We start from the raw sequence: 13,140 nt of genomic DNA on the forward strand, positions 1-13,140 counted from the left end.
GATGAATAGAAAATCACTTCAAAGTGACAGAAATGTTTGTTCATTGAATTTTGACTGGTAACCATCGCGAATAAAAAGCGCGATCAACTTTGAAAAACTCGCAATGAAATTCATCCAGAATCATTCCTATAGATGAATTGAACCTATCCCTATGTCATTGAAATTTTTGATCTACGAATTTGGACTGGTAACCATCACGATTAAAAAACGCGATAAAATTTGACAAACTCTCAATGGAATTGATCCAGAATCATTCTTATAGATGAATTGAACCTATCTCTAAGGCATTGAAATGTTTCATCTACGAAATTGGACTGGTAACCATCGTGATTGAAAAAAAATGTCAAGAAATTTGTTATTGAAAACAAACTATCCATCGCCAACGACATCCCGTATTCCCAAGCGGTCACCCTTCCAAGTACTAACGGAACTCGACGTAACTTAACTTCTGGGAGCTGACGAGACCAGGTGCGTTCTACGTGATATGGCCGTTGACATTCAAAAATGAAAATTTACCCTCCCATTCCCAATGGATGAATAGAAAATCACTTCAAAGTGACAGAAATGTTTGTTCATTGAATTTTGACTGGTAACCATCGCGAATAAAAAGCGCGATCAACTTTGAAAAACTCGCAATGAAATTCATCCAGAATCATTCCTATAGATGAATTGAACCTATCCCTATGTCATTGAAATTTTTGATCTACGAATTTGGACTGGTAACCATCACGATTAAAAAACGCGATAAAATTTGACAAACTCTCAATGGAATTGATCCAGAATCATTCTTATAGATGAATTGAACCTATCTCTAAGGCATTGAAATGTTTCATCTACGAAATTGGACTGGTAACCATCGTTATTGAAAAAAAAATTCAAGAAATTTTTTATTATCTACGTCATCTACGAAATTTGACTGGTAACCATCGTTATTGAAAAAAAATTTCAAGAAATTTGTTATTGAAAACAAACTATCCATCGCCAACGACATCCCGTATTCCCAAGCGGTCACCCTTCCAAGTACTAACGGGACTCGACGTAACTTAACTTCTGGGAGCTGACGAGACCAGGTGCGTTCTACGTGATATGGCCGTTGACATTCAAAAATGAAAATTTACCCTCCCAATCCCAATGGATGAATAGAAAATCACTTCAAAGTGACAGAAATGTTTGTTCATTGAATTTTGACTGGTAACCATCGCGAATAAAAAGCGCGATCAACTTTGAAAAACTCGCAATGAAATTCATCCAGAATCATTCCTATAGATGAATTGAACCTATCCCTATGTCATTGAAATTTTTGATCTACGAATTTGGACTGGTAACCATCACGATTAATAACGCGATAAAATTTGACAAACTCTCAATGGAATTGATCCAGAATCATTCTTATAGATGAATTGAACCTATCTCTAAGGCATTGAAATGTTTCATCTACGAAATTGGACTGGTAACCATCGTGATTGAAAAAAAAATTCAAGAAATTTTTTATTGAAAACAAACTATTCATCGCCAACGACATCCCGTATTCCCAAGCGGTCACCCTTCCAAGTACTAACGGAACTCGACGTAACTTAACTTCTGGGAGCTGACGAGACCAGGTGCGTTCTACGTGATATGGCCGTTGACATTCAAAAATGAAAATTTACCCTCCCAGTCCCAATGGATGAATAGAAAATCACTTCAAAGTGACAGAAATGTTTGTTCATTGAATTTTGACTGGTAACCATCGCGAATAAAAAGCGCGATCAACTTTGAAAAACTCGCAATGAAATTCATCCAGAATCATTCCTATAGATGAATTGAAACTATCCCTATGTCATTGAAATTTTTGATCTACGAATTTGGACTGGTAACCATCACGATTAAAAAACGCGATAAAATTTGACAAACTCTCAATGGAATTGATCCAGAATCATTCTTATAGATGAATTGAACCTAACTCTAAGGCATTGAAATGTTTCATCTACGAAATTGGACTGGTAACCATCGTTATTGAAAAAAAAATTCAAGAAATTTTTTATTGAAAACAAACTATTCATCGCCAACGACATCCCGTATTCCCAAGCGGTCACCCTTCCAAGTACTAACGGAACTCGACGTAACTTAACTTCTGGGAGCTGACGAGACCAGGTGCGTTCTACGTGATATGGCCGTTGACATTCAAAAATGAAAATTTACCCTCCCAGTCCCAATGGATGAATAGAAAATCACTTCAAAGTGACAGAAATGTTTGTTCATTGAATTTTGACTGGTAACCATCGCGAATAAAAAGCGCGATCAACTTTGAAAAACTCGCAATGAAATTCATCCAGAATCATTCCTATAGATGAATTGAACCTATCCCTATGTCATTGAAATTTTTGATCTACGAATTTGGACTGGTAACCATCACGATTAAAAAACGCGATAAAATTTGACAAACTCTCAATGGAATTGATCCAGAATCATTCTTATAGATGAATTGAACCTATCTCTAAGGCATTGAAATGTTTCATCTACGAAATTGGACTGGTAACCATCGTGATTGAAAAAAAATGTCAAGAAATTTGTTATTGAAAACAAACTATCCATCGCCAACGACATCCCGTATTCCCAAGCGGTCACCCTTCCAAGTACTAACGGAACTCGACGTAACTTAACTTCTGGGAGCTGACGAGACCAGGTGCGTTCTACGTGATATGGCCGTTGACATTCAAAAATGAAAATTTACCCTCCCATTCCCAATGGATGAATAGAAAATCACTTCAAAGTGACAGAAATGTTTGTTCATTGAATTTTGACTGGTAACCATCGCGAATAAAAAGCGCGATCAACTTTGAAAAACTCGCAATGAAATTCATCCAGAATCATTCCTATAGATGAATTGAACCTATCCCTATGTCATTGAAATTTTTGATCTACGAATTTGGACTGGTAACCATCACGATTAAAAAACGCGATAAAATTTGACAAACTCTCAATGGAATTGATCCAGAATCATTCTTATAGATGAATTGAACCTATCTCTAAGGCATTGAAATGTTTCATCTACGAAATTGGACTGGTAACCATCGTGATTGAAAAAAAATGTCAAGAAATTTGTTATTGAAAACAAACTATCCATCGCCAACGACATCCCGTATTCCCAAGCGGTCACCCTTCCAAGTACTAACGGAACTCGACGTAACTTAACTTCTGGGAGCTGACGAGACCAGGTGCGTTCTACGTGATATGGCCGTTGACATTCAAAAATGAAAATTTACCCTCCCATTCCCAATGGATGAATAGAAAATCACTTCAAAGTGACAGAAATGTTTGTTCATTGAATTTTGACTGGTAACCATCGCGAATAAAAAGCGCGATCAACTTTGAAAAACTCGCAATGAAATTCATCCAGAATCATTCCTATAGATGAATTGAACCTATCCCTATGTCATTGAAATTTTTGATCTACGAATTTGGACTGGTAACCATCACGATTAAAAAACGCGATAAAATTTGACAAACTCTCAATGGAATTGATCCAGAATCATTCTTATAGATGAATTGAACCTATCTCTAAGGCATTGAAATGTTTCATCTACGAAATTGGACTGGTAACCATCGTTATTGAAAAAAAAATTCAAGAAATTTTTTATTATCTACGTCATCTACGAAATTTGACTGGTAACCATCGTTATTGAAAAAAAATTTCAAGAAATTTGTTATTGAAAACAAACTATCCATCGCCAACGACATCCCGTATTCCCAAGCGGTCACCCTTCCAAGTACTAACGGGACTCGACGTAACTTAACTTCTGGGAGCTGACGAGACCAGGTGCGTTCTACGTGATATGGCCGTTGACATTCAAAAATGAAAATTTACCCTCCCAATCCCAATGGATGAATAGAAAATCACTTCAAAGTGACAGAAATGTTTGTTCATTGAATTTTGACTGGTAACCATCGCGAATAAAAAGCGCGATCAACTTTGAAAAACTCGCAATGAAATTCATCCAGAATCATTCCTATAGATGAATTGAACCTATCCCTATGTCATTGAAATTTTTGATCTACGAATTTGGACTGGTAACCATCACGATTAATAACGCGATAAAATTTGACAAACTCTCAATGGAATTGATCCAGAATCATTCTTATAGATGAATTGAACCTATCTCTAAGGCATTGAAATGTTTCATCTACGAAATTGGACTGGTAACCATCGTGATTGAAAAAAAAATTCAAGAAATTTTTTATTGAAAACAAACTATTCATCGCCAACGACATCCCGTATTCCCAAGCGGTCACCCTTCCAAGTACTAACGGAACTCGACGTAACTTAACTTCTGGGAGCTGACGAGACCAGGTGCGTTCTACGTGATATGGCCGTTGACATTCAAAAATGAAAATTTACCCTCCCAGTCCCAATGGATGAATAGAAAATCACTTCAAAGTGACAGAAATGTTTGTTCATTGAATTTTGACTGGTAACCATCGCGAATAAAAAGCGCGATCAACTTTGAAAAACTCGCAATGAAATTCATCCAGAATCATTCCTATAGATGAATTGAACCTATCCCTATGTCATTGAAATTTTTGATCTACGAATTTGGACTGGTAACCATCACGATTAATAACGCGATAAAATTTGACAAACTCTCAATGGAATTGATCCAGAATCATTCTTATAGATGAATTGAACCTATCTCTAAGGCATTGAAATGTTTCATCTACGAAATTGGACTGGTAACCATCGTGATTGAAAAAAAAATTCAAGAAATTTTTTATTGAAAACAAACTATTCATCGCCAACGACATCCCGTATTCCCAAGCGGTCACCCTTCCAAGTACTAACGGAACTCGACGTAACTTAACTTCTGGGAGCTGACGAGACCAGGTGCGTTCTACGTGATATGGCCGTTGACATTCAAAAATGAAAATTTACCCTCCCAGTCCCAATGGATGAATAGAAAATCACTTCAAAGTGACAGAAATGTTTGTTCATTGAATTTTGACTGGTAACCATCGCGAATAAAAAGCGCGATCAACTTTGAAAAACTCGCAATGAAATTCATCCAGAATCATTCCTATAGATGAATTGAAACTATCCCTATGTCATTGAAATTTTTGATCTACGAATTTGGACTGGTAACCATCACGATTAAAAAACGCGATAAAATTTGACAAACTCTCAATGGAATTGATCCAGAATCATTCTTATAGATGAATTGAACCTAACTCTAAGGCATTGAAATGTTTCATCTACGAAATTGGACTGGTAACCATCGTTATTGAAAAAAAAATTCAAGAAATTTTTTATTGAAAACAAACTATTCATCGCCAACGACATCCCGTATTCCCAAGCGGTCACCCTTCCAAGTACTAACGGAACTCGACGTAACTTAACTTCTGGGAGCTGACGAGACCAGGTGCGTTCTACGTGATATGGCCGTTGACATTCAAAAATGAAAATTTACCCTCCCAGTCCCAATGGATGAATAGAAAATCACTTCAAAGTGACAGAAATGTTTGTTCATTGAATTTGGACTGGTAACCATCGCGAATAAAAAGCGCGATCAACTTTGAAAAACTCGCAATGAAATTCATCCAGAATCATTCCTATAGATGAATTGAACCTATCCCTATGTCATTGAAATTTTTGATCTACGAATTTGGACTGGTAACCATCACGATTAAAAAACGCGATAAAATTTGACAAACTCTCAATGGAATTGATCCAGAATCATTCTTATAGATGAATTGAACCTATCTCTAAGGCATTGAAATGTTTCATCTACGAAATTGGACTGGTAACCATCGTGATTGAAAAAAAATGTCAAGAAATTTGTTATTGAAAACAAACTATCCATCGCCAACGACATCCCGTATTCCCAAGCGGTCACCCTTCCAAGTACTAACGGAACTCGACGTAACTTAACTTCTGGGAGCTGACGAGACCAGGTGCGTTCTACGTGATATGGCCGTTGACATTCAAAAATGAAAATTTACCCTCCCATTCCCAATGGATGAATAGAAAATCACTTCAAAGTGACAGAAATGTTTGTTCATTGAATTTTGACTGGTAACCATCGCGAATAAAAAGCGCGATCAACTTTGAAAAACTCGCAATGAAATTCATCCAGAATCATTCCTATAGATGAATTGAACCTATCCCTATGTCATTGAAATTTTTGATCTACGAATTTGGACTGGTAACCATCACGATTAAAAAACGCGATAAAATTTGACAAACTCTCAATGGAATTGATCCAGAATCATTCTTATAGATGAATTGAACCTATCTCTAAGGCATTGAAATGTTTCATCTACGAAATTGGACTGGTAACCATCGTGATTGAAAAAAAATGTCAAGAAATTTGTTATTGAAAACAAACTATCCATCGCCAACGACATCCCGTATTCCCAAGCGGTCACCCTTCCAAGTACTAACGGAACTCGACGTAACTTAACTTCTGGGAGCTGACGAGACCAGGTGCGTTCTACGTGATATGGCCGTTGACATTCAAAAATGAAAATTTACCCTCCCATTCCCAATGGATGAATAGAAAATCACTTCAAAGTGACAGAAATGTTTGTTCATTGAATTTTGACTGGTAACCATCGCGAATAAAAAGCGCGATCAACTTTGAAAAACTCGCAATGAAATTCATCCAGAATCATTCCTATAGATGAATTGAACCTATCCCTATGTCATTGAAATTTTTGATCTACGAATTTGGACTGGTAACCATCACGATTAAAAAACGCGATAAAATTTGACAAACTCTCAATGGAATTGATCCAGAATCATTCTTATAGATGAATTGAACCTATCTCTAAGGCATTGAAATGTTTCATCTACGAAATTGGACTGGTAACCATCGTTATTGAAAAAAAAATTCAAGAAATTTTTTATTATCTACGTCATCTACGAAATTTGACTGGTAACCATCGTTATTGAAAAAAAATTTCAAGAAATTTGTTATTGAAAACAAACTATCCATCGCCAACGACATCCCGTATTCCCAAGCGGTCACCCTTCCAAGTACTAACGGGACTCGACGTAACTTAACTTCTGGGAGCTGACGAGACCAGGTGCGTTCTACGTGATATGGCCGTTGACATTCAAAAATGAAAATTTACCCTCCCAATCCCAATGGATGAATAGAAAATCACTTCAAAGTGACAGAAATGTTTGTTCATTGAATTTTGACTGGTAACCATCGCGAATAAAAAGCGCGATCAACTTTGAAAAACTCGCAATGAAATTCATCCAGAATCATTCCTATAGATGAATTGAACCTATCCCTATGTCATTGAAATTTTTGATCTACGAATTTGGACTGGTAACCATCACGATTAAAAAACGCGATAAAATTTGACAAACTCTCAATGGAATTGATCCAGAATCATTCTTATAGATGAATTGAACCTATCTCTAAGGCATTGAAATGTTTCATCTACGAAATTGGACTGGTAACCATCGTTATTGAAAAAAAAATTCAAGAAATTTTTTATTGAAAACAAACTATTCATCGCCAACGACATCCCGTATTCCCAAGCGGTCACCTTTCCAAGTACTAACGGGACTCGACGTAACTTAACTTCTGGGAGCTGACGAGACCAGGTGCGTTCTACGCGATATGGCCGTTGACATTCAAAAATGAAAATTTACCCTCCCAGTCCCAATGGATGAATAGAAAATCACTTCAAAGTGACAGAAATGTTTGTTCTTTGAATTTGGACTGGTAACCATCGCAAATAAAAAGCGCGATCAACTTTGAAAAACTCGCAATGAAATTCATCCAGAATCATTCCTATAGATGAATTGAACCTATCCCTATGTCATTGAAATTTTTGATCTACGAATTTGGACTGGTAACCATCACGATTAAAAAACGCGATAAAATTTGACAAACTCTCAATGGAATTGATCCAGAATCATTCTTATAGATGAATTGAACCTATCTCTAAGGCATTGAAATGTTTCATCTACGAAATTGGACTGGTAACCATCGTTATTGAAAAAAAAATTCAAGAAATTTTTTATTATCTACGTCATCTACGAAATTTGACTGGTAACCATCGTTATTGAAAAAAAATTTCAAGAAATTTGTTATTGAAAACAAACTATCCATCGCCAACGACATCCCGTATTCCCAAGCGGTCACCCTTCCAAGTACTAACGGGACTCGACGTAACTTAACTTCTGGGAGCTGACGAGACCAGGTGCGTTCTACGTGATATGGCCGTTGACATTCAAAAATGAAAATTTACCCTCCCAATCCCAATGGATGAATAGAAAATCACTTCAAAGTGACAGAAATGTTTGTTCATTGAATTTTGACTGGTAACCATCGCGAATAAAAAGCGCGATCAACTTTGAAAAACTCGCAATGAAATTCATCCAGAATCATTCCTATAGATGAATTGAACCTATCCCTATGTCATTGAAATTTTTGATCTACGAATTTGGACTGGTAACCATCACGATTAATAACGCGATAAAATTTGACAAACTCTCAATGGAATTGATCCAGAATCATTCTTATAGATGAATTGAACCTATCTCTAAGGCATTGAAATGTTTCATCTACGAAATTGGACTGGTAACCATCGTGATTGAAAAAAAAATTCAAGAAATTTTTTATTGAAAACAAACTATTCATCGCCAACGACATCCCGTATTCCCAAGCGGTCACCCTTCCAAGTACTAACGGAACTCGACGTAACTTAACTTCTGGGAGCTGACGAGACCAGGTGCGTTCTACGTGATATGGCCGTTGACATTCAAAAATGAAAATTTACCCTCCCAGTCCCAATGGATGAATAGAAAATCACTTCAAAGTGACAGAAATGTTTGTTCATTGAATTTTGACTGGTAACCATCGCGAATAAAAAGCGCGATCAACTTTGAAAAACTCGCAATGAAATTCATCCAGAATCATTCCTATAGATGAATTGAACCTATCCCTATGTCATTGAAATTTTTGATCTACGAATTTGGACTGGTAACCATCACGATTAATAACGCGATAAAATTTGACAAACTCTCAATGGAATTGATCCAGAATCATTCTTATAGATGAATTGAACCTATCTCTAAGGCATTGAAATGTTTCATCTACGAAATTGGACTGGTAACCATCGTGATTGAAAAAAAAATTCAAGAAATTTTTTATTGAAAACAAACTATTCATCGCCAACGACATCCCGTATTCCCAAGCGGTCACCCTTCCAAGTACTAACGGAACTCGACGTAACTTAACTTCTGGGAGCTGACGAGACCAGGTGCGTTCTACGTGATATGGCCGTTGACATTCAAAAATGAAAATTTACCCTCCCAGTCCCAATGGATGAATAGAAAATCACTTCAAAGTGACAGAAATGTTTGTTCATTGAATTTTGACTGGTAACCATCGCGAATAAAAAGCGCGATCAACTTTGAAAAACTCGCAATGAAATTCATCCAGAATCATTCCTATAGATGAATTGAACCTATCCCTATGTCATTGAAATTTTTGATCTACGAATTTGGACTGGTAACCATCACGATTAAAAAACGCGATAAAATTTGACAAACTCTCAATGGAATTGATCCAGAATCATTCTTATAGATGAATTGAACCTATCTCTAAGGCATTGAAATGTTTCATCTACGAAATTGGACTGGTAACCATCGTGATTGAAAAAAAATGTCAAGAAATTTGTTATTGAAAACAAACTATCCATCGCCAACGACATCCCGTATTCCCAAGCGGTCACCCTTCCAAGTACTAACGGAACTCGACGTAACTTAACTTCTGGGAGCTGACGAGACCAGGTGCGTTCTACGTGATATGGCCGTTGACATTCAAAAATGAAAATTTACCCTCCCATTCCCAATGGATGAATAGAAAATCACTTCAAAGTGACAGAAATGTTTGTTCATTGAATTTTGACTGGTAACCATCGCGAATAAAAAGCGCGATCAACTTTGAAAAACTCGCAATGAAATTCATCCAGAATCATTCCTATAGATGAATTGAACCTATCCCTATGTCATTGAAATTTTTGATCTACGAATTTGGACTGGTAACCATCACGATTAAAAAACGCGATAAAATTTGACAAACTCTCAATGGAATTGATCCAGAATCATTCTTATAGATGAATTGAACCTATCTCTAAGGCATTGAAATGTTTCATCTACGAAATTTGACTGGTAACCATCGTTATTGAAAAAAAAATTCAAGAAATTTTTTATTATCTACGTCATCTACGAAATTTGACTGGTAACCATCGTTATTGAAAAAAAATTTCAAGAAATTTGTTATTGAAAACAAACTATCCATCGCCAACGACATCCCGTATTCCCAAGCGGTCACCCTTCCAAGTACTAACGGGACTCGACGTAACTTAACTTCTGGGAGCTGACGAGACCAGGTGCGTTCTACGTGATATGGCCGTTGACATTCAAACATGAAAATTTACCCTCCCAATCCCAATGGATGAATAGAAAATCACTTCAAAGTGACAGAAATGTTTGTTCATTGAATTTTGACTGGTAACCATCGCGAATAAAAAGCGCGATCAACTTTGAAAAACTCGCAATGAAATTCATCCAGAATCATTCCTATAGATGAATTGAACCTATCCCTATGTCATTGAAATTTTTGATCTACGAATTTGGACTGGTAACCATCACGATTAAAAAACGCGATAAAATTTGACAAACTCTCAATGGAATTGATCCAGAATCATTCTTATAGATGAATTGAACCTATCTCTAAGGCATTGAAATGTTTCATCTACGAAATTGGACTGGTAACCATCGTTATTGAAAAAAAAATTCAAGAAATTTTTTATTGAAAACAAACTATTCATCGCCAACGACATCCCGTATTCCCAAGCGGTCACCTTTCCAAGTACTAACGGGACTCGACGTAACTTAACTTCTGGGAGCTGACGAGACCAGGTGCGTTCTACGTGATATGGCTGTTGACATTCAAAAATGAAATTTTACCCTCCCAGTCCCAATGGATGAATAGAAAATCACTTCAAAGTGACAGAAATGTTTGTTCATTGAATTTTGACTGGTAACCATCGCGAATAAAAAGCGCGATCAACTTTGAAAAACTCGCAATGAAATTCATCCAGAATCATTCCTATAGATGAATTGAACCTATCCCTATGTCATTGAAATTTTTGATCTACGAATTTGGACTGGTAACCATCACGATTAAAAAACGCGATAAAATTTGACAAACTCTCAATGGAATTGATCCAGAATCATTCTTATAGATGAATTGAACCTATCTCTAAGGCATTGAAATGTTTCATCTACGAAATTGGACTGGTAACCATCGTGATTGAAAAAAAATGTCAAGAAATTTGTTATTGAAAACAAACTATCCATCGCCAACGACATCCCGTATTCCCAAGCGGTCACCCTTCCAAGTACTAACGGAACTCGACGTAACTTAACTTCTGGGAGCTGACGAGACCAGGTGCGTTCTACGTGATATGGCCGTTGACATTCAAAAATGAAAATTTACCCTCCCAGTCCCAATGGATGAATAGAAAATCACTTCAAAGTGACAGAAATGTTTGTTCATTGAATTTTGACTGGTAACCATCGCGAATAAAAAGCGCGATCAACTTTGAAAAACTCGCAATGAAATTCATCCAGAATCATTCCTATAGATGAATTGAACCTATCCCTATGTCATTGAAATTTTTGATCTACGAATTTGGACTGGTAACCATCACGATTAAAAAACGCGATAAAATTTGACAAACTCTCGATGGAATTGATCCAGAATCATTCTTATAGATGAATTGAACCTATCTCTAAGGCATTGAAATGTTTCATCTACGAAATTGGACTGGTAACCATCGTTATTGAAAAAAAAAATCAAGAAATTTTTTATTGAAAACAAACTATTCATCGCCAACGACATCCCGTATTCCCAAGCGGTCACCTTTCCAAGTACTAACGGGACTCGACGTAACTTAACTTCTGGGAGCTGACGAGACCAGGTGCGTTCTACGTGATATGGCCGTTGACATTCAAAAATGAAAATTTACCCTCCCAGTCCCAATGGATGAATAAAAAATCACTTCAAAGTGACAGAAATGTTTGTTCATTGAATTTTGACTGGTAACCATCGCGAATAAAAAGCGCGATCAACTTTGAAAAACTCGCAATGAAATTCATCCAGAATCATTCCTATAGATGAATTGAACCTATCCCTATGTCATTGAAATTTTTGATCTACGAATTTGGACTGGTAACCATCACGATTAAAAAACGCGATAAAATTTGACAAACTCTCAATGGAATTGATCCAGAATCATTCTTATAGATGAATTGAACCTATCTCTAAGGCATTGAAATGTTTCATCTACGAAATTGGACTGGTAACCATCGTTATTGAAAAAAAAATTCAAGAAATTTTTTATTGAAAACAAACTATTCATCGCCAACGACATCCCGTATTCCCAAGCGGTCACCTTTCCAAGTACTAACGGGACTCGACGTAACTTAACTTCTGGGAGCTGACGAGACCAGGTGCGTTCTACGTGATATGGCCGTTGACATTCAAAAATGAAAATTTACCCTCCCAGTCCCAATGGATGAATAGAAAATCACTTCAAAGTGACAGAAATGTTTGTTCTTTGAATTTGGACTGGTAACCATCGCAAATAAAAAGCGCGATCAACTTTGAAAAACTCGCAATGAAATTCATCCAGAATCATTCCTATAGATGAATTGAACCTATCCCTATGTCATTGAAATTTTTGATCTACGAATTTGGACTGGTAACCATCACGATTAAAAAACGCGATAAAATTTGACAAACTCTCAATGGAATTGATCCAGAATCATTCTTATAGATGCATTGAACCTATCTCTAAGGCATTGAAATGTTTCATCTACGAAATTTGACTGGTAACCATCGTTATTGAAAAAAAATGTCAAGAAATTTGTTATTGAAAACAAACTATCCATCGCCAACGACATCCCGTATTCCCAAGCGGTCACCCTTCCAAGTACTAACGGGACTCGACGTAACTTAACTTCTGGGAGCTGACGAGACCAGGTGCGTTCTTCGTGATATGGCCGTTGACATTCAAAAATGAAAATTTACCCTCCCATTCCCAATGGATGAATAGAAAATCACTTCAAAGTGA

The 13,140-nt window shown here is 36.7% G+C and overlaps 24 pseudogenes; all 24 read right to left on the reverse strand.

The window, feature by feature from the left end:
* Window positions 1-377: 377 nt before the first annotated feature.
* On the reverse strand, window positions 378-496 carry LOC124317955 (annotated as a pseudogene).
* A 483-nt stretch (window positions 497-979) lies between these two features.
* LOC124318535 lies at window positions 980-1,098 on the reverse strand (annotated as a pseudogene).
* A 412-nt stretch (window positions 1,099-1,510) lies between these two features.
* Window positions 1,511-1,629, reverse strand: LOC124317956 (annotated as a pseudogene).
* Window positions 1,630-2,042: 413 nt separating this feature from the next.
* LOC124317957 lies at window positions 2,043-2,161 on the reverse strand (annotated as a pseudogene).
* Window positions 2,162-2,574: 413 nt separating this feature from the next.
* On the reverse strand, window positions 2,575-2,693 carry LOC124317958 (annotated as a pseudogene).
* Window positions 2,694-3,106: 413 nt separating this feature from the next.
* Window positions 3,107-3,225, reverse strand: LOC124317959 (annotated as a pseudogene).
* A 483-nt stretch (window positions 3,226-3,708) lies between these two features.
* LOC124318546 lies at window positions 3,709-3,827 on the reverse strand (annotated as a pseudogene).
* A 412-nt stretch (window positions 3,828-4,239) lies between these two features.
* Window positions 4,240-4,358, reverse strand: LOC124317960 (annotated as a pseudogene).
* Window positions 4,359-4,770: 412 nt separating this feature from the next.
* LOC124317962 lies at window positions 4,771-4,889 on the reverse strand (annotated as a pseudogene).
* A 413-nt stretch (window positions 4,890-5,302) lies between these two features.
* Window positions 5,303-5,421, reverse strand: LOC124317963 (annotated as a pseudogene).
* Window positions 5,422-5,834: 413 nt separating this feature from the next.
* On the reverse strand, window positions 5,835-5,953 carry LOC124317964 (annotated as a pseudogene).
* Window positions 5,954-6,366: 413 nt separating this feature from the next.
* LOC124317965 lies at window positions 6,367-6,485 on the reverse strand (annotated as a pseudogene).
* Window positions 6,486-6,968: 483 nt separating this feature from the next.
* LOC124318557 lies at window positions 6,969-7,087 on the reverse strand (annotated as a pseudogene).
* A 413-nt stretch (window positions 7,088-7,500) lies between these two features.
* LOC124318182 lies at window positions 7,501-7,619 on the reverse strand (annotated as a pseudogene).
* A 483-nt stretch (window positions 7,620-8,102) lies between these two features.
* On the reverse strand, window positions 8,103-8,221 carry LOC124318569 (annotated as a pseudogene).
* Window positions 8,222-8,633: 412 nt separating this feature from the next.
* LOC124317967 lies at window positions 8,634-8,752 on the reverse strand (annotated as a pseudogene).
* A 412-nt stretch (window positions 8,753-9,164) lies between these two features.
* Window positions 9,165-9,283, reverse strand: LOC124317968 (annotated as a pseudogene).
* A 413-nt stretch (window positions 9,284-9,696) lies between these two features.
* On the reverse strand, window positions 9,697-9,815 carry LOC124317969 (annotated as a pseudogene).
* Window positions 9,816-10,298: 483 nt separating this feature from the next.
* Window positions 10,299-10,417, reverse strand: LOC124318582 (annotated as a pseudogene).
* A 413-nt stretch (window positions 10,418-10,830) lies between these two features.
* LOC124318241 lies at window positions 10,831-10,949 on the reverse strand (annotated as a pseudogene).
* Window positions 10,950-11,362: 413 nt separating this feature from the next.
* On the reverse strand, window positions 11,363-11,481 carry LOC124317970 (annotated as a pseudogene).
* A 413-nt stretch (window positions 11,482-11,894) lies between these two features.
* Window positions 11,895-12,013, reverse strand: LOC124318158 (annotated as a pseudogene).
* Window positions 12,014-12,426: 413 nt separating this feature from the next.
* Window positions 12,427-12,545, reverse strand: LOC124318159 (annotated as a pseudogene).
* Window positions 12,546-12,958: 413 nt separating this feature from the next.
* LOC124318121 lies at window positions 12,959-13,077 on the reverse strand (annotated as a pseudogene).
* Window positions 13,078-13,140: the final 63 nt, after the last annotated feature.

This window comes from Daphnia pulicaria, unplaced genomic scaffold, assembly GCF_021234035.1.
Source record: "Daphnia pulicaria isolate SC F1-1A unplaced genomic scaffold, SC_F0-13Bv2 h1tg000068l, whole genome shotgun sequence".
Classification (NCBI taxonomy): Eukaryota; Metazoa; Arthropoda; class Branchiopoda; order Diplostraca; family Daphniidae; genus Daphnia; species Daphnia pulicaria.